Raw genomic sequence first — 26389 nt, forward strand, 5'->3', positions numbered from 1 at the left:
CCACACTGTACACCTTATTCCCCCGTTTCAAATATGTCGCCCTCAGCGTAATAGTGTTCCTTTTCCCTCTTCACCTGCGTGAAAGATTGACACCTTCAGTGACCCGATCCAGTATCTGTGGTCTTAGCACACAACAGAAGTATGTCTCAGGCAATTGTCACTCCTAATTGCAAAGGACTATTTAGTTGGGAATGAATTATAAAAGGCAAAAGAAGCCAAACAAGTGAAAAGAAGCTCCTTTTCCCACAGTAAGTAGTGCGCCTGGAGTAAAATGAAATAAACACAGGTGCCAGATACTTAAGGTGCCAATACAAAGCTTCTCTCCAGTTTCCCACCGCCAGCCCTTCTTTCTAATTCATTGTTTGGGACCTAGGAATTGTTGGAAAGGCCAGTGGTGAAGGTGGTGGTGGTCTATCATCTTGAACAACTGTAGTCTTTCTGGAGAATATACTCCCACTGTGCTGTTGAGAGGGATTTCCAGGATTTAGACCCAGTCATAGGGAAGTGACAGGACTCCATTTCTAGATCAGGATGGTGTATGACTTTGGAGGGGAAAGCGTTCCCATGTACCTCCTCCCTTTATCCTTCTTGGCAGTCAAAGTTATAGGCTTGGGAGGTGCTGTTGGTGTAGCCTAGATGAGTAACTACAGTGCTTAACACACACTAAATTTTCCCTTTTTTCCTTTTGCTGGGGAGATAAATTTTTGCACATCCAAGATTCAGTATTAGCTGTGGAAGAACACAGTTTTCCACAATTTATTATGGGGCATTCCCACTTGAAAGAATTCCTCCCTAATAAAATTACAAGGATTTAAGCAAAACAAGTCATACTTATTGCAGATATTTATTTCACCCATGGGACAAACTTACATAACTCAGCCTGAAAGAAGTAGTCCTGGCCCTGACTGATGGCTTTAATTTTTCCTAATGATGTAACAATAGATCACTGAGATGCTTCATTTGTCAGGGTTTCATAATTATTTTCCTCCACTTGAAGGATCTGAGTTAATGCAGAGCTCCTGCTGTCTCTCTGGTGCCTTGTTTGAGCAGCCTTTCTCTCGGATCTGAAATAATGACTGGTATTGAAGTACTCAGCCTTACAAAGATGGGAGCCAAGGCTGAGCCTCTCTCTCCATATGTTTCTTGTCTTTCTTGCAGCCAAGAACTATAATTCAAAATAAAAAAAAACAGAAAATGCTGGAATAAAACTCAACAAGTTAGGCAGCATCTGTGGAAGGATAAACAGTAATGTTTCAGGTCTGAGACCCTCGATCAGAACTGAGAAAGAGAGAAACATTAGTTTAGGTGGCAGAGAAGGTGGGGAAGGGCAATGGATGGACCAAAGGAAATTTCTCTGACAGAGGAAATAATGTGACCATTAAGGGGTAGTTAAGCTATAATCCAAGTCAGTTTTTTTCTCTCTGAACTCAGGAACTGCCACCATTAATCAGTAACTATCTACCATCAAAGATCCCCACCATCCAGGCCATGCCGTTTTCTCCTAGCTACCATCAGGAAGGAGGTACAGAAGCCTGAAGTCCCACACCACCAAGTTCAAGAACAGCTACTTCCCTTCAACCATTCAGTTCTTGAACCAACCAGCACAACCCCAATCACGAGCTCAGTATAGTAACACTACGACCACTTTGCTCTCCAATGAACTTTTTTTTGTTCTAATTGTGTTCTTCCTTGTACAGTTTTGTATAATTTGTGTTTAATTTATGTTTTTCTTGTGAATGTTATGTCTCTGAGGTGCCTGTGATGCTGCTGCAAGTAAGTTGTTCATTACACCTGTGTTTACATGTATTTGTGCATATGACAATAAACTCTGACTTTGAATTTACAATAAGACCCAATGGATCAAGCTGAAGACCTCACCGAGCTTAATGACCCATTGTCACAGTGTGATTACTCTTCAACTCAGGGTTTGCTTCTATTTCTTCCAAAGGATGACTTGTATCATGCAAATGAACATTGCAACACAACCTGTAGTGAACAGTCTCATTAAGTACTGGGAGGTACCCACTGTTATCTTTCTGCTAATAATCTCATCGACCACAGATCACCATCGACCCCACTGTTGCCCATACTCACTGTCCTTAGTACCTGTCTGCCCACACATACTTTCTCTGCTCCTCTGCTCCCAGTAGTTATCTGTTGAGGCAGAGCAAACTATCAGTGGCAAGTTGGTTATGGGCTCTTTGACCGTCAAAGGCTTTTTAACAATTTCGTAACATCTCCAAGAGCCAGATATTTAAAAGTCATTAAAATCAATTTATATAATCAAACAGATAAAACTTACTAACACTATATTTAAATAGATGTAAATAAAAGACCAATATACAATTTAAAACAGTAACTAAATTAAGAAAAATAGTTACTCACACTTACCCTTTACCACATGTGTTGACCACTCCAGTACCAGCCTTTCCTGGACTAAAGCTAAGGGCTGAGTCCAAAGTGCATCCAGACCCTCTTTTGAACACTTGACCACTCCGTCACCGGACTCAAAAGGTGAATCCCTGGTATATGACCTTCAGCGTGACTTGGACATTAGACCCTGCACATATGTGTGAACAAAATGTATTGAAATGCAATGGTTAATAGCCAGGGACTGCGACCAATCAATCAACCCAGTGAATCAACTTTGTCAATCTTGCTGAACGTAGTGAGTCAATAAGTGGGATCACTCTTCAATGCAAGGTATGGTTCTTCATTCAAAGGATGTGGGTTAAGGTGACTTGTACCAACCAAATGATTACTACACAATCAGCAGTGAACAATCTCAATTATGTTATACACTGGGTTCACCGCACCTGGCTGAGAAAGGAATTTTAGCAAGTGTTTCTTTCCCTAATTGCCACACATGATCTCAGCTAGAATATTCACATCTGTGGAGTTTGAGCTAGATGATACTGGGAGGTTTTTATGGTTAATGAGGCAGCTAATTTCCTCCTCATATGGCTGCTCAAATTAGTTAATTTAGACCAGTCTCAACTGGAGCTGAATTCAGGCAGAGTAACAATAATTCAACCCAATGTGGTTTCCACCCTTCCTCTTAAAACTGGCTTTCATCCTTGTACAAGATAAAAGGCGCACACCAACTCTGGTTGAGATATGAAGGGATATGGAAACAGAGGAGTGAAAGGAGTTAAGATACAGGTCAAACATTATCCAGTTAGATGGCAGAACAAGTCTTAGGATCATGACAGCCTGCACTTGTCCTTATATTGTTCCTAACTGTTTAAAATCAAATGAAAATAATCCTTTACTAAAGGGAATGCAGTCCGTCAGTCCTTTCAATGCAGTTTCAGGATGTTTTGCAATAGGAATAATGAAGGAACAATTAATATGATTCACAGTGGAGTTACTGTGAATGAACAAACAGCAGACGTGTAGGAAAGATGAACTTTATTGTTAACCCAGCTTTAACTCATACTTTTCTTTATCCAAGAATTTATTAACTATGTTGTCAACTGCTCTGTTTTTCCCTCCTATATATTAGGTATCCCCTTTTCCTATCTTTAGTCCTGAAGAAGGGTCCTGACCCGAAACTTTGACCGCTTGCTTTTCTCCACGGATGCTGCCTAGCCTGCAGAGTTCCTCCAGCATCATCATGTTTTTCATCTAGATTCCAGCATCTGCAGTCCTTTGTTTCTCTAATATGTTGTCAAACTTACTACCAAACTAACACCATTTTTCACTTATGGGAACGTGGTTCTGTGACAAAAATAGGACATTGACAAATTAGGAAACATAGCTCTCTTAAAGGCAGGTGAATGATTAAAATATTGATCTGGTAAAAATAATGTTTTTTTTAATGAGATTTTAAATTGAATCCCCCTTCGAAGTGAATGTAAAAGATCCCATGTCAGTGCTGAAAGAAAGGCAAGAGAGTTCTTCTCATTGTCCTGGACCATGTCTGTATAACAACCCCAAATAAAACAGGTTGTCCGGTATTAACCTTGTTATGGTATCAAGGATATCATAACACATGAATATCATTGGATATATCATTGAAATAATCCTTCATGAAAAGTATCAACCCATGTTGTGGAATCCTTCCCGAAACTCCCTATCTCTCTCTACCTCCATTTTATCTTTAAATTGCTCCTTTAAACCAATCTCATTACATTGTCTTCATGAATTCACAACATCTACATGACCAGAGAGATGGATGTTTATTTACAAAACAGCACATAAACTATTTGCATCTTGAGTCTCCAAGGCGATGGTGCCATCTCAGTGTCTGCGACAATGTTGAGATGAGGAGGGACAGAGTGTCTCTCATAGGGTAAAACAGGGGTGACCATGGGAATAAGCTGTAAACAAGGTTATTTGGTCAATAAGTCACTGGGAGCAGTTAGAGAGTGAGAACATAGACAAAAGAACTGAGAGAAATGATGTCAGAGTTGCTAATGCAGAGCAGGAGGTCAAGCCAGACAGGTCAGGGTGGTATGTTTTCCACTCCCGGAGAGAAAACCAAAACAGGCTGAGCCAAAATCATAGATGGATAACTGATACAGGCTGAGAAATCAAGTTACATGTAGAATTGGTATTGGTATTGGTTAGTTATTGTCACTTGTACTGAGGTACGGTGAAAAACTTGCCTTGCATACTGTTCGCACAGATCAATTCATTACACAGTGCAGATACATTGAGTTAGTACAGAGTGCATTGAGGTAGTACAGGTAAAAGCAGTAACAGAGTACAGAATAAAGTGTCACAGCTACAGGGAAGTGCATTGCAGGTAGACAATAAGGTGCAAGGTCACAATGAGGTAGATTGTGAGGTCAAGAGTCTATCTCATCGTATGAGGGAACCATTCAATAGTCTTATCACCATGGGATAGAAGCTGTCCTTGAGCCTGGTGGTATGTTCCCTCAGGCTCCTGTATCTTCTACCTGATGGGACAGGAGAGAAGAGAGAATGACCCGGGTGGGTGGGCTCTTTGATTATGGACTCAAATTTTGAGTCCAGAAGGCTGCGACATGCCCAAACAGAAGATGAGGTCCTGTTCCCCAAGTTTGTGCTGGGTCTCATTGTGACAATAGAGTCATAGAATCATAGAGTTGGAAACAACTCTATGAGTCACAGCATGGAAAACAGGCTCTTTGGCTCAACTCATCCATGCCAAACAAGATGCCTTCCCGAGCTAATCCCATTTGCCTGCATTTGGTCGATATCCCTCTAAACCTTTACTATCCATGAAACTGTCCAAATAACTTAGAAACATTGTAATTGTATCCACCTCTACCACTTCCTCTAGCAGCTCTCTCCCTACACCCACTACCCTCTGTCTGAAAATGTTGCCCCTCAGGTCCACTTTAAATCTTTTCCCTCTTACCTTCAACCTATGCCCTCTAGTATTACACTCCCCTACCGTGGGAAAAAGATAGTGACTACACACCTTATCTATGCCCCTCCTAATTTTATAAATCTCTATCAGGTCACACCTCAACCTCCTTCTCTCCAGGAAAAACAGTCCTAGCCTATCCAGTCTCTCCATATAACTCAAGCTCTCCAGTCCCAGCAATGTCCTTGTGAATCTTTTCTGCACCCTCTCTAGCTTAAGCACATCCTTCCTATAGAATGGCAACCAGAACTGCACACAGTATTCTAGGTGCAGTCTAGTTTACCATGACGTCTCAACTCCTGTACTCATTTCCCTGTCTGATGAAGGCAAGTGTGCCCTACACCTTCTTCACTACCTTGTCTATCTGTGCCGCCACTTTCAGGGAACTATGTGCTTGTACCCCTAGGTCTCCGTTCGTAACGTCTGAACAGACACTAAAATGTTAGTGTACAAAGCAGTGGTGATCCCAATGCTCCTGTATGCATCAGAAACTTGGACAACATACCGACGACATCTGAAGGCACTTGAAAAGTTCCATCAATGCTGTCTTTGAAATATCTTAAATATAAGCTGGGAAGATAGAAGAACCAACGTCAGCGTGCTAAATGAAGCAAAAACAACAAGCATTGAAGCCTACGTTATCAGGAACCAACTAAGATGAAGCAGTCATGTTGTTCAGATGAAAGACGAACATCTGCCGAAACAAATCTTCTACTCCCAGCTTAAAGTAGGCAAACGTAAAAGAGGCGGACAACAGAATAGATTCAAAGACATCTTAAAAGCCAACATGAAGAAATGTAACATCGACATTAACAATTGGGAAACCAATGCCAAGGACAGGAAACTCTGGCAAACCATCATCTGAGAAGGAACAGCAACTTTCAAAGCCAACAGATGTGCAGAATTAGAGGAAAAGAGAAGAACATGGAAAGAGAGGCAGCAACAACCAAAGCCCGATCTGCCATCTGGAACCACCTGTCCTGAATGCGGAAGAACTTTCAGAGCCAAGATTGGACTCATAAGCCACTTGAGAGCCCATAAATAGATCAACAGAACGAAGACCATCATCCTCAACCTCGAGGGATAGCCACGACGACAACAACCCCTAGGTCTCCATTCTGCAACACTCCTCAGGGTCTTGTTATTCACTGTGTGGAGGTACAGCAGGCCATACTTCGATAGGTCCTAGTGGCAGAGGGATGGGGAATTAAAGTGGCAACAGGAACTCAGGGTCACCTCTGTGGAATGAATGCAGTGTTCTACAGTAGATCTCAGGCTGGTCTCCTTAGACATAAGAACATAAGAAATAGAGGCAGGAGTAGGCCATTTAGCCCCTTGAACCTACGTCAACAGCACTTTCCTTCCTGATCTTCAAGATCCTTTTATTCCTCTAGTATCCATAGATCTGTTAAGCTCATACTGGAATGAAATCAGTGAGTGAGCCTCCACAGCTTGAAATTGGGCTTAAAATTTCCAAAGTCAAGTCGCGTTTATTGTCATGTGCACAAATATGGTGAGGTACAGGTACAATGAAAATCTGGTTTGCAGCAGCATCACAGGCATGGAGGTACAGACAACACACAGATATAAGTTATGTATAACTTATACATAAATTATACAAGGTAGTGAAGAAAAAAAGACTGCGCAAAAACAAGACCTTAGTGCAAAATAACGACACAATCAGAGAAAAATCTGCATTGGTCCATTGCTGAGGTAGGTTAGGGTTGTGCAAGTCGGTTCAAGAACCTGATGGTTGTAGGAAGGTAGTTGTTCCTGAACCTGATGTCATGGGACTTCAGGCTTCTGTACCTCCTGCCCGATGGTAGAAGCAAGAGGAGATTACCCACGATAAGATGCTGCCTTCTTGAGGCAGAGCCTCCTGTAGATGTTGCCAATGGTAGAGAGGGCTGTGCCCATGATGGACAGGGCTGTGTGCATACTCTCTGCAGTCTCTTTCGTTCCTGTGCATTGGAATCGCTGTGCCAGGCCATGATGCAACCAGTCAGGCTACTGTCAACAGTGCAAAGATCCACCACTCCATGAGTGAAGAAGTTCCTCCTCATTTCACTCCAAAATAGTGTACTCCAATGGCCTCTAGTTTTGAAACCCTTGATTTATACAAATGAACCTGCTAATAATTTTATTATTATTCTCTGGAACTTAGGTGTAATTCTAGGTATATACTCTGCAATGTAACTCTGTGGTATAACTCTGGTGTAACTCTGCAATTTCTGCTGCAGATGAATTGAAAATGATGAAAAGACAGTAAAGTTCTCACAATTTCCCCTCATACTGAAGAGGCTAGAGTTCAAAGTAAGGATTTGCTGGCTGGAATTAAAGTGTGAAGAGTAGCTTGAGCTCAGTGCCAACCATAGCACCTACTTTGTTTCTTACCCCACATTATGACATTGTTGTTAAAACTAAAGAGTTTGACATCTACCACACTCGCCTATTAGATCTCTCCTAAACATCTGGAATGTCCACCCACAGCAAAATACTGAGAATCTGTATATCCTGGCATTAACTTTGAAATATTTTGTTTGTTCAAGTTTCTGCGCTGATGCAGTGCCAGTTGTAAAGTGGAAGAAATATGATCTGTTATAGCAGTTGAAGAGTTTAGAACAAGCTGAAAAAATATAATACTGCTTTTATATGGAAGTAGTTTAAATATTTGGTCTTAATACCAACCTATAGTCACCATGTTTGTCACTATCAAAAGGGGCATTTTCAATTTGTGCCAAATCATTAATTGACAGCACAGCTGATCCAAAAGGAAGTTTGTTCTTAGTGCAAAATATGCATTGAATAAATGACTTGTATTAATATGTTGCCTTTCAGGAGCTTAGGGTAAACTGCCCTGAAATGTAAACATTACTCTAAAATGTGACAGCCTCACCTGTGCCCAGCAAGATCCCACAAACTGCAATGTGGGAATGTGGGATAACCAATGTTTTAACGAGGATGATTGAGGGATCATTATTGGCCAAGACTTAGGGAGGAAATCTCCTGTGCCTCAATGAAATAATGCCGTGGGATTGTCTCCATCCAACCAAGGGACTGGATGAAGCCACGTCTGAATGATTTATCTGAAAGAGCAAACTTCAATGATAAGATTCTTTCTCAGAATAGGAAGAGGAACATGGGTATAAGAGTATCGATTTGTATCAGTTGTCCATCTTTGATACCAGCTCAGCTTGTTTGATTTTTTTTCTCTCTGGAAGTGAAGGACATGTCTACCTTGACGTGCCGGGCTCTGCATTTCACAACTCCCACATTCTTTCGTTAATGTTCAATTGTATATATTCTCTCTCTCTAGCTGCTCCCATTCACTCATTGACCAACTAGCCTTGTTTACAGCTTATCCCCATGGTCACTCCTGTTTTACCCTATCAGAAGCACCCTCACCCCCATTATCTCTGCAGCTTAAGAGTTTGTGTCTTCTTTTGTCTCCTTCCCAGTTCTAACGAAGGGTCTTCAACATAAAATGTTAATTCTGCTTTTCTTCTGACAGATGTGGCCTGACCTGCTGAATTTTTTCATATCTTCTGTTTTTATGGTGTAGATAAGTTGAATAACCACAGTCTTTTCCTCAGGGTAGAGGGATCGAAAACTAGAGAGCATAGATTTAAAGTGAGAGGAGGAAGATTTAAAAGGGACTGATGGGTAATTTTTTCACATGGAGGGTGGTGCGTTTAGGTGGGTGGAATGCACTGTCAAAGAAAGTGGTAGAGGCAGGTACAATTATGACATTTGAAAGAATTTTGGACAGGAACATGGATAGGAAAGATTTAGAGGGAAATGGACCAAATGCAGGCAAATTGGACTAGCTCTGTTGGGAAACTTCATCAGAACGAATGAGCTCTATGACTCTATGACTCTTATAAATCAAAGTCAAAAAGTCAAAGTTGAGTTTATTGTCATATGCATAGGTACATGTCTGCACAGGTGCAATGAAAAACTTACTTGCAGCAGCATCACAGGTGCATAGCACAGATACAAGAAAAGCATAAATTAGACATAATATATGCACAATTTTTACAAGAAAGAACACAATTAGAATAAAAACGTGAAGTCCATTTTAGTGCAAAGTGATCAAAGTGGTCATAGTGTTATTATACTGTAGTGATTAGGATTGTGCCATTTTGTTCAGGAACCGAATTTTTGAAGGGAACTAGCTGTTCTTGAACCTGGTGGTGTGGGACTTCAGGCTTCTGTACCTCGTGCCTGATGGTAGCTGTGAAAAGATGAGATGATGGGACCTCTGTAGATTCTACCAATGATGGGGAGGGATGTGCCCGTGGTGTATGAGGCAGAGTCCACTACTCTCTGCAACTTCTTACGTTCCTGTGCATTCAAATAGCTGTGGTGCAACCAGTCAGGATACTTTCAACAGTACATCTGTAGAAGTTTGTTTGAGTGTTCAGTAACAAGCTGAACCTCCTTAACCTCCTAAAAAAGTAAAGACATTGGCTGACTTTCCTTATGATTGCATCTATGTGCTGGGCCCAGGACAGGTGATCCGATATGTTAACGCCCAGAAATTTAAAGCTGCTGACTTTCTCCACTGCCGATCCCCCAGTGTAGACTGGTGCATGTTCGCCCTCCTTCCCCTTCCTGAAGTCAACAATCAGCTTTTTAGTTTTGCTGATGTTGAGTTAGAGGTTGTTGTTGCAGCACCACTCAACCAGGTGTCCTATCTCGCTCTGGTAAGCTAACTCATCACCACCTGTGATTTGACCAACAACAGTCGTGTCACCGGTGAATTTGTATATGGCATTGGAGCTGTGCTTAGCCACACAGTCAGAGAACATAGAACATTACAGCACAGTACAGACCCTTCGGCCCACAACATTGTGCCGACATTTTATCCTGCTCTAAGTTCTATCTAACCCTTCCCTCCCACATAGCCCTCCATTTCTCTATTATTCATGTGTCTATCTAAGGGTCTCTTAAATGTCCCTAATGTATCTGCCCCCACAAACTCTGCTGGCAGTGCGTTCCACACACCCACCACTTTCTGTGTAAAGAAACTTACCTCTGATATTCCCCCTTATACCTTCCTCCAATCACCTTAAAATGATGTCCCCTCGTGTTAGTCATTGTCGCACTGGGAAAAAGTCTCTGACTGTCCACTCACATTCACCTTCACATAATATTCACATAATATTCAGATTTAACTGTCCACAGGTCTTCTGATATTCTCAAAGGAACTTGTGTTGCTGGTGTTGTATCACTTCTTGATGAGGAAGGTGTCACTCCTTGATGATGCAGTACAATCTCGTGATGTTTCTTCCATGGTCTCAACTGGTCTCCACACGTACACACAAAATACTCTCTTGTATACCTCTTGCGGGAATTAAGTGATTTAACTGCACATTTCTAATTGTATCTGTTATTCTTGAGGCACCTCTTTGTACCATCTATACCACTATCACTCCAATGTTCCTTATCCCAGTGTCGGATTTTCTGGCTGGTGTCAGCACACGTGTACAATGCTGTTTAAACCGTTTCTCTCTGTGGGCTTGAATTGAAATTTTGATTTTGTCTCAACTGCATTTCTTCCATTCTCCCCTCACCACGCTCAGCAATGCCCTGTACATATTACACATCAGTAACTCAGCAGGAGGTGGAACTGTTGTAGAGGGTTTATCTGGTTTTATATATATTGAAGATCAATGTAACTTAAATATAAAACAATGCCAACAGCACCATGATACTTTAATGTACTGTAGCGACTAACCGCACCAGCATCGAACCGGCTCCCGACATCGTGAACGTCGTCGGAGGCCCCGATCCAAGATGGCGTGGGGCCCTCCTTCTTCCCCATCGTCAGGCGAGGAAAGCCCACGTGCGGGAAGGTCAGGTGACCTGTCCGTGACGTCATTGCGGGAACTTTAGCGCGGGAAATTTGGGATATTAAAGGCGCACCACGCCCCTGTCTTCATTCGACTTCTGATTTCAAACCAGCGACTCTGTGTCTTCATTTTGTAGTGTGTAGCTAGCCGCTACAGTACATTCTTTGTTCTGTGCTAAAATTAATGGAGACATAATTTGGTTCCCTGGTATGTGTTTTCTGGTTGCTATATCTGTTTCAGAAAGGCATCCTGTGTTGAAAGTGATGTTGGTGGGGCAAGTGCTTACACGTTATTGCCTGCCAGAGGGGATGGATGAGGAAATCAGTCAGCATGCAGTGCTGGTTTGATGCCAGAGTAATAAAGCCCGTTGCTCCACCCAGCAACTGCTCTTAATTGCACCCAACTACAGAGTTGCTCAGAAGCTGAATCCTTCTGCATCTGGACGATTTCAAGGAATCAACAATCACTTTCAAAGTGGGTTGCTGACTGAATGCTGTTGCAAGGCTTCAGCATTATGTAAAGTTATTTTTGAATGACTATCTTTAGACTTCAAGCCCTCTGCACAAAGCAGTTGCTCCCAGATATTTGTGCAGCAGTCTCCTTGGAGTGCAGGACAACTGAAAGATTGATCACAGAGCTTGGGCAGTATAAAGTAACATGGCACAGCAATAGGCCCTTCTGCTCATGCCAGCTAAGTTCCTGTCGATAGTAATCCCATTTACCAACACCAGGTCCATAACCTTTTGTGTTTTGATGATTCAAGTTCTCATCGAGGTACTGGTTAAATGTTGTGACAGTCTCTGCCTCCACCACCCCCTCAGGAAGTGCGTTCCAGATTCCAACCTCCCTCTGGGTGAAGAAATTCTTCCTTATATCCCCACATCAGACACCAGAGGGTATGGGTAGGGTAGATAATCGGAGTCTTCTTCCCAGGGTAGGGGAGTCTAAAGCTAGAGAGCAGAGGTTTAGAGTGAGAAGGGAGAAATTTAAAGGAGATCTTAGAGGGGCAAATTTTTCACACAGAGGGTGGTGTTTATATGGAATGAGCTGCCAGAGGTGATAGAGGCAGAAACAACTACAATGTTTAAAAAGCACTTGGACAGGTACTTGGATAGGAAAGGAGAAGGGGGAATATGAGCCTACTGCAGGCAAAGTGAAGATAGGAATCACGGTCAGCATGGACAAGTTGGGCTGAAGGGCCTGCTTCTGTACTGTACAGTTCTATAACTATGACTCTATGACCACTGCTGTAGGGAAAGGTTTATTACTGTCTCCCCTATCTATGCCCTTCATAATTTTGTACCCTCTGTCAGGTCACCCCTCAGCCTCCTCCTCTCCAAGGAAAACAAACCCAGCCTATCCAGTCTTGTCTCATGACTGAAGCACTCCATCCCAGGCAACATCCTGCTGAATCTCCTCTGCACCCTCTCCAGAGCAACCATGTCTTTTCTATACAAAAGCAAAGAAAACTGCACACAATATTCCAGATGTGGCCTCATCAATGTATTTTAAAGCTGTACCATAACTTCCCTACTCATATATTCTATTCCTGGTTAATGAAGGCTGGCATCCCGTATGTCTTCGTTACCACCCTATCTACCTGTGCTGCCACCTTCAGGGATCTCTGGACTTGGACCAGAAGAAGGACAAGCTCCTGGAAGAGGAAGGGCAGGAATGGGTGAGATCATGCCCACCCAGATTTGGGGAGCAAATCTCCCACTTGAAACTCACCCTGGAACACGCAGCAAAATGGTAATCACATCCCCACCAAAAGATCATAGTGAGAGTGATCTTGGCACAACCTGAGGAAACGCAAGAGGGACTGCAGATGCTGGAAATCTGGAGCAACGAGCACAAAATGCTGGAGGAACTCAGCAGGTCAAGCAGCATCTATGGAGGGAAATGAAGAGTCAACACTTCGGGCTGAGTAGTGCAGACCATCTTTAAGAGGTCTGCCTGGGATCCTTATGGAGACTTACAGCTGAGCAAGTGGCTACACGTTGCAATCATGAAATTAGCAGGTAATACAAAGTGGAATGAATCATCTGCATCTCTGGACCAGGGCACTCAAGTGCTCCTGTTTCAAGCACCCTAAACAAATGGCACACTAAGAATGTGTGCCCTGGACTTAAATTTATAACCTGACCCTAACTTTCTCTTGTCTGTCATAGGGCAGGATGGGGCTGTAGATGTTCTGCTTAACAGTAGGGTTGCTCCATTATAGGAAGAACATGGAGGCTTTGGAGAGGGTGCGGAAGAGGTTTACCGAGATGCTGCCTGGATTAGAGAGCATGTGCTATAAGGAGAGGTTGGATAAACTTGGGTTATTTTCTCTGGAGTGGTGGAGGCTGATGGGAGACCTGATAGAGGTTTATAAGATTATGAGAGGCATAGATAGAGTTGACAGCCGTTATCTTTTTCCCAGGGTTGAAATGTCTAATACTAGAGGGCATGCACTTAAGATGAGAGGGGTTAAGTTCAAAGGAGATGTGCGGGGCAAGTTTTTTACACAGAGAGTGGTGGGTGCCTGGAATGCACTGCCGGGGTGGTGGTGGAGGCAAATACAATAGAAGCTTTTAAGGAGCTCTTAGATGGGCACATGAATGTGCAGAGAATGGAGGGATATGGACATAGTGTAGGTAGAAGGGGTTAGTTAGGCATTTAATTACCAGTTTAATTAGTTCGGCATTGTGGGCCAAAGGGCCTCTTCCTGTGCTGTACTGTCCTATATTCTATGTATAAGTGGTGGATCAATTTGATAAGTAGCAGATGGAGCAACTGTTGAACTGCTACCACAAAGTTGTTGAGTCTCATGTGAAAGATGCACAAGAAGAAATTACAGTCTGGATTTTATTGGCAAATGTCAGCATTTTCCAGCTTAACTGCCAGTAAATTTTAGGATTCCTACATAAAGTCCTGGACTTATTGATTGAACTCCACCTGCTATTTCTGAACTGAAGTTCTCCATTGGCACTGGACTCCATTAACCTAGGAAATAGAGGAGAAAATGGACGAGATTAAAAAAAGTGTTTCACTCGCCCAATTGTAGTTAAGCAGCAGATTTTCTGTGCATGTGAAGCATGCCTGGAGAGTGCACATAGTGTCACTTGCACCCCCTAAGCCTCATCCAGACCACCCAATATCCACACAACTCCAATAGATGGTGCTGAAAGGTCATGGTGAGGGTGATCTTGGCCTAATTGCCAAGTCTGTGTCCTAAGGAATTTATGGGCCGCTTCATGTTTATATATTTTAAAACAACCAGACTTTTAGACATCTTACAATGTACATCCATTTTTTTCCAAAAGAAGATGCTCCAAAGGATAAAAAAAATTGAACTCCAGTAATTTAAATTGAATCATGATTTGGCTTTTGCATTATCAAATGATCAAAGTAAAAAAACGACTATTTATAGAATCAAAATGGAGCCTTGTATGATTATTTTTTTATCTCAACTTTATTCAGACTGTTTGAAAGGGCCAGATACTTCAATAAAAACACATTCAAGACGCCGCTGCTTTATATAAACTATGTAATAAATTTTGGACAAACAAGAATGGGTTGCCATTTCAGCCTTAGTTTTTAAAAGTGGATTCCTTTTCATGTTAAGGGGGTGTTATGACTCAGCTGTGGCACAGTAGACTGAGCTGCTAAGGAAGAATGTTCTTTGGGAGGTTGATCCGTAGAACAAAAGACTGGCACAAGTCTCTTTGTTTTTGCATTTTGCACTGCAGCTTTGTGAAAGGGTGGCCATTAATAAAAGCCTGACCTAATGAATGCTGCAACTTTACTTTGCTTCCATCTGAAACAGATGTTGAAATAGTATTGGATGCCGACAGTTAAAATTACATAACAAACACTATTTAAATCAAAATTATGCAGCAGGAACCTCCTGAAACTATATTTGGTTTGGCAACCAGGTTAAGAATTCTTTCCAGAAAACCACATTATTTGCCTTTGGTGTTTCAATTGTATCCCACCGGACTGTCAACCTGACTGAATAGATTGGTCCGAATTACATTTGATCCTTCTAATCTTTACTGATATCCTGTTAAGAAGTAACAAAGGTACTCTGCCACCATCACCCTGTGTACTAACGGGCTGGTAGCAATAAGGATGGCGCTAATCCTTGTGCATTACATTGACGGTACATGGGAGTGGGTTACTTGCTTTTGTGCAGAATGCTGCATGTAAAATCATGAAGACCAAATTTACAGTGGAATTCACCATATTGTCACTGCTTCTTCCAAATCCTCCGTGGCCACCGCCCCCACCTGCCCCGCAATCAGTCATCTAGCTGGGTCTGAGGATTGTCTCAGGCAACCTGCATCCTTTCCAGACACTCTCAAGAGGTCTACTGCACAACATTACAAGTGGGATCCCTCACTGTTTTTCTTACCCTACACAGAGTTACTCAGGCCAAATGTAGCACTAGTTCTGCCAAAGGTTCAAAGGTGGCGAGGGAATATGGGTCAAACACAGGCAAATGGGACTAGCTTAGAATGGCAGCTTGGTTGGCATGGATGAGTTGGGCTGAAGGGCCTGTTTCCGTGCTGTATGACTCTGTAACCAGGCCACGATCAACCAAACCTGGTATAGTCTGAATATTCACATCTGGTTCAGTGGCAGTGACTTTGATTTAAAACATTCCTTCAGAATTACACTTCTACTCCATATCTACTTTTCTTGGAGACTCTTAATTCCACAATAGTATTGCCACTGGAGCTGACACCTTTAACTTGAAATTCTTTCTATGTGTGGAGGGAAGTTCAGCATTTAAGTGTCTGCTGTGGGACCAGGAAGCTTATTTCTATGGCTGCGTTTCTGAGCCAGACAGTTCCCAAGAGTTCTGAGTCTCCAAGTCTTCCCTCAAGGTCAACAGATGTTCAGTGGCCTCACTGGGTTAACTAACTAACAATTTGTAAGGAATGAAACATTAACACCTGACTTTTCCACAGTTGAAAGATAGCAGACAATACCTTTCACTGACAGCAAATGGTGGAACAAGACTCCGGGATGTTTCAGTGAAGTCTACCTGCATGACAACAGGAAATACTCAGTAGGTCAGACACCAACTGTAGAGACAGAAGCAGAGTTAGTGTTTCAGGTCAATAAACTGTCATTAGAATGTACTGGGTTTAGTCACAGGGCTCAGAGCTGCTAGATTTTAGAAAGCTGTGTTACCAGAATGGGAATAGACGAGACAATGGGGAGCTCTGAACATAAATGTTAACATCCCCCCTGGGCTTAGAACCTACAACCTTGCTGTTATTCACAACATGAATCAATATCAGCGATCCAAACCCTACCTCAGCAATAGAACATTACGGACCTTTATGGGAACATTATGGATCTTTATGGGAACAACACTTATCATCCACCCCTATTCTGCCCTACTGGCCAACCTCAGGATAACTCCCTTGAAGGGCTGGGGAGGCAGAAATTTAAAGAGGATATTGTTCCCTTCACACTGATAGAATCAATAGTATATGGTACAACCAAGCACACAGCTAGTTTGCCACAGTATAGCAGCAGGCGAGATGTGTAGTTTGGGTATTAATTCAAGCAACCTTCAAGTTTAGTTCTGATATAACAGCAGTTCAATCAACTTTAGACTCTCCAAAGTAGCAAGACTCTAAATATAAATCAAGAAATAACAGGCTATGTTCACACTGGAATGTTAACTTTCAACAAGTCTGAAAGATAGGCCAGATATTCATGGGTGGCACACCGCTAAAACACAAAAAGATTCCTTTCCAAATGCCAGCACAACTTGTTATAACTCCTGCTTTACTCTTGTTTTCACAAGTACATTGTTTAATGTAACATCACATGATGATAAACTACCTCTTATACATTTTGGTACATTTACTGGTTCATTTACTGAGCTAATCTCATCGTTGAGCCCTGTGCAAAATGTGTTCATTGATACTTTCAGTATTATTTCATTTATTAATACATTGGTGCAGCCCATGCAGAATCTGTGGATGCAGGTGTTCATTTCTCGAGTACACATTGCCACCCAGGAATCTTACAGGGTGGCCTGACCGATAGAGGTCAACCATGAATAAAAACCTCCCAATCAGTCAGAGAAACATGGTACTACAAATACTTAGGGGAAGAAATTCATCTTTGCTTTATGAAAAGTAGGTGAGTGAATTGGCCGCAGGTTATATTCCTTGCTATACGTTCAGTTCCATTGAAGCTTGTTGACCAAGATATAAACCTAGGTACATTCTCAGGATGGGAGCAGTGCAGCCAAGATCTATACTAAATGCAGTTCTCCAGTTGCTCTAGACTGTGTGGCAATGGTTCCCCCTTTGTGCTGTTCGCTGGAAAGAGCCAAGATTCTGAATTTGGCTTGCAACATTGAAGCAGCACTGGTAGATTTTCATGTCAGAATTGTTTGTGACATTGTTTGTCCTCGAATTTGATCGCTTTTTATAGATCACAACATGTCACATGGCTGGTTATTGGTACACCCCATCTCACACTCCAAGATTGTTGATGGTGTGCAATTTAACAACAGTAATGCCAATAAATGTCTACGGGAGGTAGTTAGGCTTTCTCCTGTTGGAGATGACCATTGCCTAGAACTTGTGAGGTTCAAATGTCTCTAGTCACTCAGCAGCCCAAACCTGAACGTTGTCTAATTCTCAATGAATTCCAGCAAGAACTGCTTGTACCTTTATGGACTGAGTTACCACATAGTATAACTTATTAGGTTGCAGGTTCTAAGTCCATAGGGGATGTTAGCATTTATGTTCAGAACTCACCATTATCTTCCCTATTTCCTTTCTCTGTAACCATTTCCAGTAATACAGCTTTTCAACAAATTACACCTTTGTGCCCTATGACAAATTCCAGATAAATTGGTAAACTGGTAAATTAGTAAATTGGTTTATTATTGTCATATGTACAGAGGTACAGGTAACAGAATGCAGAATAAAGTATTACCATTACAGAGAAAGTGCAGTGCTGGCAGACAGTAAGGTGCAAGGTCATAACAAGGTTGATTGTGAGGTCAAGAGTCCATCTTATCGTGCTAAAGGACCGTGCAATAGTCTAATAACAGCGGGATAGAAGCTGTCCTTGAGCCTGCTGCTATGTTTCCTGAAACGCAAACTCTGCTTCTCTCTCCACTGTTGGTGCCTGGCCTGCTGAGTATTTCCTGATGTCATGTAGGCAGACTTCACTGAAACATCCGAGAGTACTCTATATCATTTGAGTGACTGAAAGAGTTATCTCATATCACTGCAACTGTGGAAATACATAGTATTGCCTCAATAAAGGTTGTTCTGCTGATCATTCTACCTCTGTTGATTGCTTATGTCAGCAGAAACCCAAAAGGGCCTACAGACTCTAGACTCGGGAATTATGAATGGACTTAAACATTGTGCAACCAATAGTTAAGGTCGCATTTCTGAACTTAAGATGGGAGAAGGTCATCGATAAAGCAGTTAAAGATAGTTAGGCCTATAAGGTTTTTACTGAGGGACACCAGCAGCAATGTTCAAAGGTTAAGATGGCTGACCTCCAACAACCACAATCATCTTCCTTTCTACGAGGTATGACTTCAAACAGTGGATAATTTTTTTCATTAGTTCCCATTGAGTCTAATTTCACCCCAGCTCAATTCCATACTTGGTTAAAAGCTGTCTTGAATACAATGGCAGTCATTCCCAACTCAGTTCTTTTGTCCATGTCTGGACTTAGATTGTAATGAGATCTGGAACCAAGTGGTTCTGGCAGAACATAAAATGAGCAATGTAGGTTATGGTTAAGTAAGTGCCACTGGATCACACTGTCATTAACTTAGTCCAGCAGTCTGCTAATGACTGAGACTAGAAAATGGAGGAGTAATGGATTTGTACTGTTTTTGTATCCTGAACATATCTGGGCAACTTTCCACCTTGTCAAATATGTCCCTAAGTTTAGCTAGTTCTGAAGCATAAGTCTGCAGCACAAGGAGTCCACTTGGGTACGGAATTAAAACCTGACCTGACCATGGACAAACTGAGTCTGACCTGAGCCTGAGTAGTTTTTTTTTATCCCATACTTGACCTAAACTAATCATTGCTGTAAATATAACAAGCACACATCTGCTATCAAATGTGCTATCATGCACTAAATATTAATCAAGAATACAGAACAGAGGTAGTAAAAGCAAGTAATCCATTCTGTCCAAGATGCCACAAGCCCAACCCAACTCAAGCCCAGAGGTTTTATCAGAATATAGCTGACCCAAACTCAACACATAAGGCCTCACTATATCAAAATTATCTTATTCATCTATCTCTCACCCTTTCTGCAACTTAAAATTAACTTGTTTTCTTGCATTCCCACTTCTGGTAAGGGTCTTCAACCTGAAACAATAATTCTGTTTCTGTTTCCACAGATAATGCCTGACCTAATGGGGGATTTCCAGCATTTTCTGCTGACATTTGAGATTTCCAATATCTGGGAATTTTTTTCAAAGTCAATTCTGAGTTACCCACATGTGTTTATTTGGCAGCACTCTTGATCTCCAATCCACCTCATAATGGCCCTTACACCTTACTTGTTAACCTGCACTTCACTTTCTCATTAACTGTACACTATATTCTGCATTTTGTTATCTTTTTACTACCTCAATGTAATTATGTATGGCATGATCTGTCTGGATGACCATCACTAGTTAGTTTTTGAATTCAAATATGTTGTTACCTTCAGCCAAAGCCTATCTGCCACTTTACATTCAAGCATAATTTTCTTGTATTGTCCTGTCACTAAAGATCATTAGTTGTATTTAAGATGGGAGTTAGATAAACTTTTGAAACATTGGGGAATTGAGGGTTATGGGGAATTGGTACATAAGAGGAGTTAAGGCCAGCATAGATTAGCCATGATCACATTGAACAGCAGGGCAGGCTTGGAAGGCCAGGTAGCCCCCTTTCTCAAAGTCAAAGTCAAGTTATTGTCATATGCATGCATGTATGTACAGGTGCAATGAAAAACACACATGCAGCAGCATCACAGGCACATGGCATCAGAAAAAACAGCATTCATAAGAAAAGCATAAATTAAACATAAATTATACATAACTTTTATAAGAAAGAACACAAATAGAACAAAAAACACAAAGTCCATTTTATTGCAAAGTGATCAAAGTGGTTATAGTGGTGCTATACTGTAGCGATTAGGGTTATGCTGGCTGGTTCAAGAACTGAATGGTTGAAGGGAAGTAGCTGTTCCTGAACCTGGGTGGTGTTGGACTTCTGTACCTCTTGACCGATGGTAGCTAGCAAGAAGATGGCATGGCCCGGATGGTGGGGATCTTTGATGATGGATGTTGCCTTCTTGAGGCAGTGCCTTCCTGCATTGTTTTCCTCATGTTCTTGTATCGATCTGCTCATATCATGAGTTCATGTGATGTCTTTCACTTCTACATTCATTCCTGGCCAGTATTTCATGATCTCTCCTCTACAAGCTGTTCTCTTCCAGATGTGACAAGTGTGTGCTCTTGAGCACCTCTTTCCTCCCACCACCACCACTCATCCACCTCTGAAGAACAATTCCTGAGAAGTGCTGACTCATCTTGAACATGGATGTATGAAGCAAGACTGTGGGGATGTTCCTGTTTGATATCTTTGGCCATCCTCTCATAACAACTGCATGCAATTTTGTAGCCTTATATCAAGTGCCATACCTTGCTGTAGTTTTCTTCATCAATGGCTTTGCAATGGGCAGATCCGTCAGCATAATCGATTTGTGTATCCATATCCCTGCAGAAAGATACAGGGCATGTCTGGTGTGTTTGTGATGTATGCCTTACTGCCTTCGTATCATATCTCTGTAAACGTAGAATCAGTCATTGTTGCAGAGACTCTTCATTACAATCACTATAAGGGATGTGTGATTGGTCTTCACAATAATATGCCACGAGCATGGAACATTTTTAGTTCAAATGTCATTGCCAATAGTTCCTTTCTATCTGAGCATAATAGAAGAGGTCTGCATGCCTCCACTGTTCATTGACCACCTTGCATGATAGCTACTCAAAGGTTCTTAACTGAGGTGCCTATAGGGAGTATCAGTTCAATTCTGTCATCAGAGTAGCATAGTGTTGATTTGATCTCCTTGAAATGCTTCTCAGAGAGGTTCAAACACACCCTTTAACATTTTTTTTGTCAGTTATTCAGTGCTTCACATAGCTCACTCAAATAAAAGAGAAATTTGATTAAGTAGCTGACAAATTCTAGGAAATGTTGGCTCCACTAACACCTGTCAAGCTTAGAATTTCCATCACTGCCTTCACCTTGAGGGATTTGTTCAAGCCCTCTGTGATCACCACATGACCCATAAACATAACAACAGAAGAAAATAAGAGCCAGCTTGCCTTGGATCCCATGCTCCCTAACCTTCTGCACCAGCCTACCATGTGGGGGACCTTGTCAAATGCCTTACTAAAGTCCATATATACAACATCTACTGTCCTGCCTTCATCGATCTTCTGAGTTACCTCCTTAAAAAATTCAATTAAATTCGTGAGGCAGGATTTCCCCTGTACAAGGCCATACTGACTATTCCTGATGAGCCCTTGCCTTTCCAAATGTACGTAAATCCTATCCTTTAAGGTTTTCCCCCATAATTTCCCTATCACTGACATAAGACTCACTGGCCTGAAGTTACCTGGCGTATGCACACTGCCCTTCCTGGTAATGTATTTGGGTCATTCAAAACTGGCTGGACATAAACAGTAAACAGCAGGGACCTTAGAAGCATTGATGTACAGAGGGACCTTAGAATTTAAATTCATAACTCCCTGAAAATAGCAACACAGGTGATAGGGAAGTGAAGAAGGCATTTAACTTGCTTGTCTTCATAGGCAGGGGTATTGAGTGTAAGAGTTGGCACATCATGTTGCAGCTGTACAGGACATTCATTAGGCTACACTTGGAATATCATGTGCAGTTCTGGACACCAGACTCGAGGAAGGATATGATAGCAGCAATAGAGAGAGTGCAGATGAGATTCACCAGAATGTTGCCTGGAATGAAGAGCTGTAGTTATTAGAAGAGATTGGATGGGCTGGAATTATTCTCAGTAGAGCGAGGGGCTGAGGGGGTGACCTTATCGAGGTTAATAAAATTACGAGGGGAAAAGAAAGGGCAGACTTTTTTCTCCCCTTTTCCCCAGGGTAGGGGAGTCTAAAACTGGAGGACATAGGTTTAAGTGAGAGGAGAAATATTCAAAGGAGATCTGAGGGGTAAGTTTTTCACACAGGGAGTGGTGGGTATATGGAACAAGCTGCCAGAGGAAATGGTAGAGGCAGGTGCAATCACAACATTTAAAAAGCATTTGGATAGATACATGGATCAGTACAGAAAAGATATGGGCCAAATGCAGGAAGATAGGATTAGCATAGATGGGCATCTCAGCTGGCTTGGACGAGTTAGCCCAAGGGCTTAGAGTCATACAGTATGGAAAAAGGCCCTTCAACCCAATTCATCCATGCTGAGCATGGTGCCTGACAAGCAAGTCCTATTTGCCTGTGTTTTGCTCATATCCCTCTACAACCCTCCTATTCATGTACTTATCCAAATGTCTTTAAAATGTTGTTATCGTTCCTGCCTCAACCACTTTCTCTGGCAGCTCATTCCATATACACACCACCCTCTGCGTGAAAAAGTTACCCCTCAGTTCCCCTTTTAAATCTTTCACCTCTCACCCTAAACCTATGCCCTCTAATTCTTAGCTCCCCTTCCCTGGGAAAAGGACTATGTGTGTTATCTATACGCCATCTATACCCCTCATGATTTTATACACCTATATAAGGTCACCCCTCAACCTCCTGCGTTCCAAGGAATAAAGTCCCAGCCTGCCCAACCTCTCCCTATAACTCAGTCCCTTGAGTTCTGGCAGCATCCTTGTAAATCTTCAAGGTTTGTTTCTGTGCTCTATGACTCTATGACTAAATAAAGTCAGATTCTGTGGATTCTTGGTGAATTACATTATTTCTGACTTATTCACTTTGGCAACACCTTCTGACATGGAACCGTTTGCTCTCAAAATTGTTGCATTTCCATCAGGTAGCACTAAATGGCACTTCATCTTCTACAAGATCTTGTTATCCACAGACTGGCTGTCAGTCTTCTTACATTGCAACAACCAATGCACTTTAGAATTATATTATTGTAAATTGTTTGTGGGCAGTGGGTGATCATGAACTCTTGAGAGTTATTATAGAAATATTTCTCATTTCTTCCTCAGGGCATTGGGTATAAGAGTTGGGACATTTATGTTGCAGTTGTATAAGTCGTTGGTGAGGCCGCACTTGGAGTACTCTGAACAGTTTTGTCACCCTGTTAGAGGAAGTATGTGGTTAAAATGGAAAGAGTACAGAAAAGATTTACGAGGACATTGCCAGGAGAGGTTGGCCAGGCTAGGTCTTTATTCGTTGGAACATTGGAGAATGAGGGGCGACCTTATAGAAATGTTTAATATTATGAGAGGTATAGATAAGGTGGATGGTAATGGTCTTTTACCCAGGGTAGGGGAGTCCAAAACCAGGGGGCATAGGTTTAGGGTGACAGGGGAAAGATTTCAAAGGAACCTGAGGGGCAACTTTTTCACGCAGAAGGTAGTGAGTATATGGAACGAGCTGCCAGAGGAAGTGGTTGAGGCAGGTACAATAGTATTATTTAAGAAGCACTTGGATAGGTACATGGAGGGTCAGAGCTTAAAGGGATGTGGGCTGAAAGCAGGAAATTGGGACTCACTGGGTGGGCACTGTGGTTGGCATGGACTGGTTAGGCTGAAGGGCCTGTATCTGTGCTGTATTGCTCTATGAATCTATATCATTTACATAAATTGTAAATAATATCTGAAAGTTAGAGTGCAAATTTGAAAACAATGCTAAAACTTTCTCCTGCTTTCAAATCAAGAACTCCTCATTTTAATGCCAGAAGTTGTTCTGATTTTTGGTTTCCATCATGTTGCACTTGTCACAAACATAATGGTATATCCATATGGCAAGACTCCACTTTATGGATCAGGATGCTTTTTAGGCTATTATATGGAGGTTTGATTGAGTACAGAAGCTGCACTGTGAAACGACAACATTAACGGGGTCAGTAAATAGTCTGTGAAGTGAAATGTAGGAAAGAGGGAGGAATGGCTGGTAGACGATAATGTAAATAACATATTAGCCTTCCGTTGCTGAGTTCACTCAGGGTCTTTCTCAGTCTAATTCGGACTTTGAAGTCATGGGTACAACCTCGTTCTTGATTTTCCCACTGGCAGTAGCAGTGACTGATGGCAGTAACTTCATTTTTCACATGACAGTAGTTAAGAAAAGTCGAGGTCTATCAGCAATTTGCCTAACATATGGATAGCAAACTATGGACTGTTTTAATTACTCCTGGTCAGAGGTGACACAGAGAGGGGGGGTAACATGCAGATATTTTGAGATTTGCTGTTGCCAGCTGGATAATTTTCCCCATTTGTTGTATGGTGGAAGAATTCTGTCCTGCGCTTTTTTTTTAACTAGTTCTGATATCATTTTCTAATGGAATCATTCACAGCCCAGGACATTCAAAAGTACAATTGATCACTAGAAAATGCAATCATCATTATCTTTGATCCATCAGTTTAAACTCGCTGCAATTGCATCTTTATGATGGCATCAGGTTAACAAGAGCACACCCTGTGAAAATCTATCCACTGCCAGGTTTAATAATGAACATTCATTTAGCTCAATGATTGTTAGATTGCAGCAAGATTAGTTTCCATCTGCTATGTCTTGTTCTACTGGCCTATTTTTCTTACTTCATTCATGACCACACTCCTCTTATGATTACTTACAGGAAGGATAAAACATGATTCACTTCACTTGGAGTCTCCTGATGTTATAATTTGCACAATCTATCCTGGTTCTTCATGTGTGAATATTTCAGAATTTTTATTCCAGGCCATTTTATGCTACCTGTCATTCCAATTAAAATGTTATAGTGCTGTTCAGAAGCAGGTCGCAAGAAGAAGAATCAAATGAAATTAGAGTTGTAGGGCCCTAGTCATATAGCACACAGACAGGCCCTTCGACTCACCATGTCTATGTTGACCATCACATGCCTATCTACACTAATCCCATTTACCAGTATTTGCTCCATAACTACTATGCTTTGGTGTTTGCCCTGAGAGTACTTCTTTCCACCACCTTCTCAGATAGTGCATTCCAGATTGCAACCACCCTCTGGGTGAAAACAAATTCTTCCTCAGATCCCTTCTAAACCTCTTACTCATCACCTTAAATCTATGACCTCTGCAGGGAGAAACTGCAGAGAGTGGTTTACACAGCTCAGCACATCACAGAAACCAGCCTTCCCTCCGTGGACTCTGTCTGCACATCTCACTGCCTCAGTAAAGCTGCCAACAGAGACAAAGACCACACCCACCCTGGACATTCTATCTTCTCTCCCCTCCCATCCGGCAGAAAATACAAAAGCCTGAAAGCACGTACTACCAGGCTCAAAGACAGCTTCTATCACACTTTTATAAGAATATTGAAAGGTCCCCTTGTATGGTAAGATGAACTCTTGACCTCACAATCCATCTCATCATAGCCTTGCACCTTATTGTCTGCCTGCACTGCCCTTTCTCTGTAATTGTAACACTTTATTCTGCATTCTGTTATTGTTTTCCCTTGTACTACCTCAATGCACTGATGTGATGAAATGATCTGTATGGATGGCATGCAAAACCAAGTTTTTCACTGTACCTCGGTATATGTGACAATAATAAACCAATTTACCAATTTCTGGTCTGTGACGCCTCGTTCAATTTTCAATCCTTATTCCTTTGCACAATCTCTGTCAGTTTGGGCCAGTATCTGGCTTGTCCTTGCCTCTATTTTCTTCCCACCAACGGTTTGCGACTGGGTGGCTCTAACATCCATCTATTTCTAACCACTGTCAGAAGACAAAAACAGAAAATGTTAGAAATACTCAGTAGAAGAACATGTTGAATACAGAGCACTGAATGGATGGTGGAGGCAGGTATTCTCTAAACATTTAAGAAGTATTTAGATGAGCACTTGAATCATCAACTCATAGAAGGCTATGGACCAAGTGCTGGTAAATGGGATTAAGTATAGATGGTTATTTGATGGTTGACAAGAACATGGTGGGCTAAAGAGCCA

The 26389-nt window shown here is 41.8% G+C and overlaps 1 long non-coding RNA gene across 1 annotated transcript in view; it reads right to left on the reverse strand.

The window, feature by feature from the left end:
• Positions 1 to 20840: 20840 nt before the first annotated feature.
• The window catches only part of LOC127572717 (uncharacterized), a 45265-nt gene continuing 39716 nt past the window's right edge, over positions 20841 to 26389 (reverse strand). Inside the window, exons 2-3 of the long non-coding RNA XR_007956663.1 lie at positions 26003 to 26159; positions 20841 to 20975 (exon numbers count right to left, since the gene is read on the reverse strand). This is a non-coding gene — a long non-coding RNA (uncharacterized LOC127572717). The remainder of the gene's footprint in view (positions 20976 to 26002; positions 26160 to 26389) is intronic.

This window comes from Pristis pectinata, chromosome 7 (genome assembly GCF_009764475.1).
Source record: "Pristis pectinata isolate sPriPec2 chromosome 7, sPriPec2.1.pri, whole genome shotgun sequence".
Lineage (NCBI taxonomy): Eukaryota > Metazoa > Chordata > Chondrichthyes > Rhinopristiformes > Pristidae > Pristis > Pristis pectinata.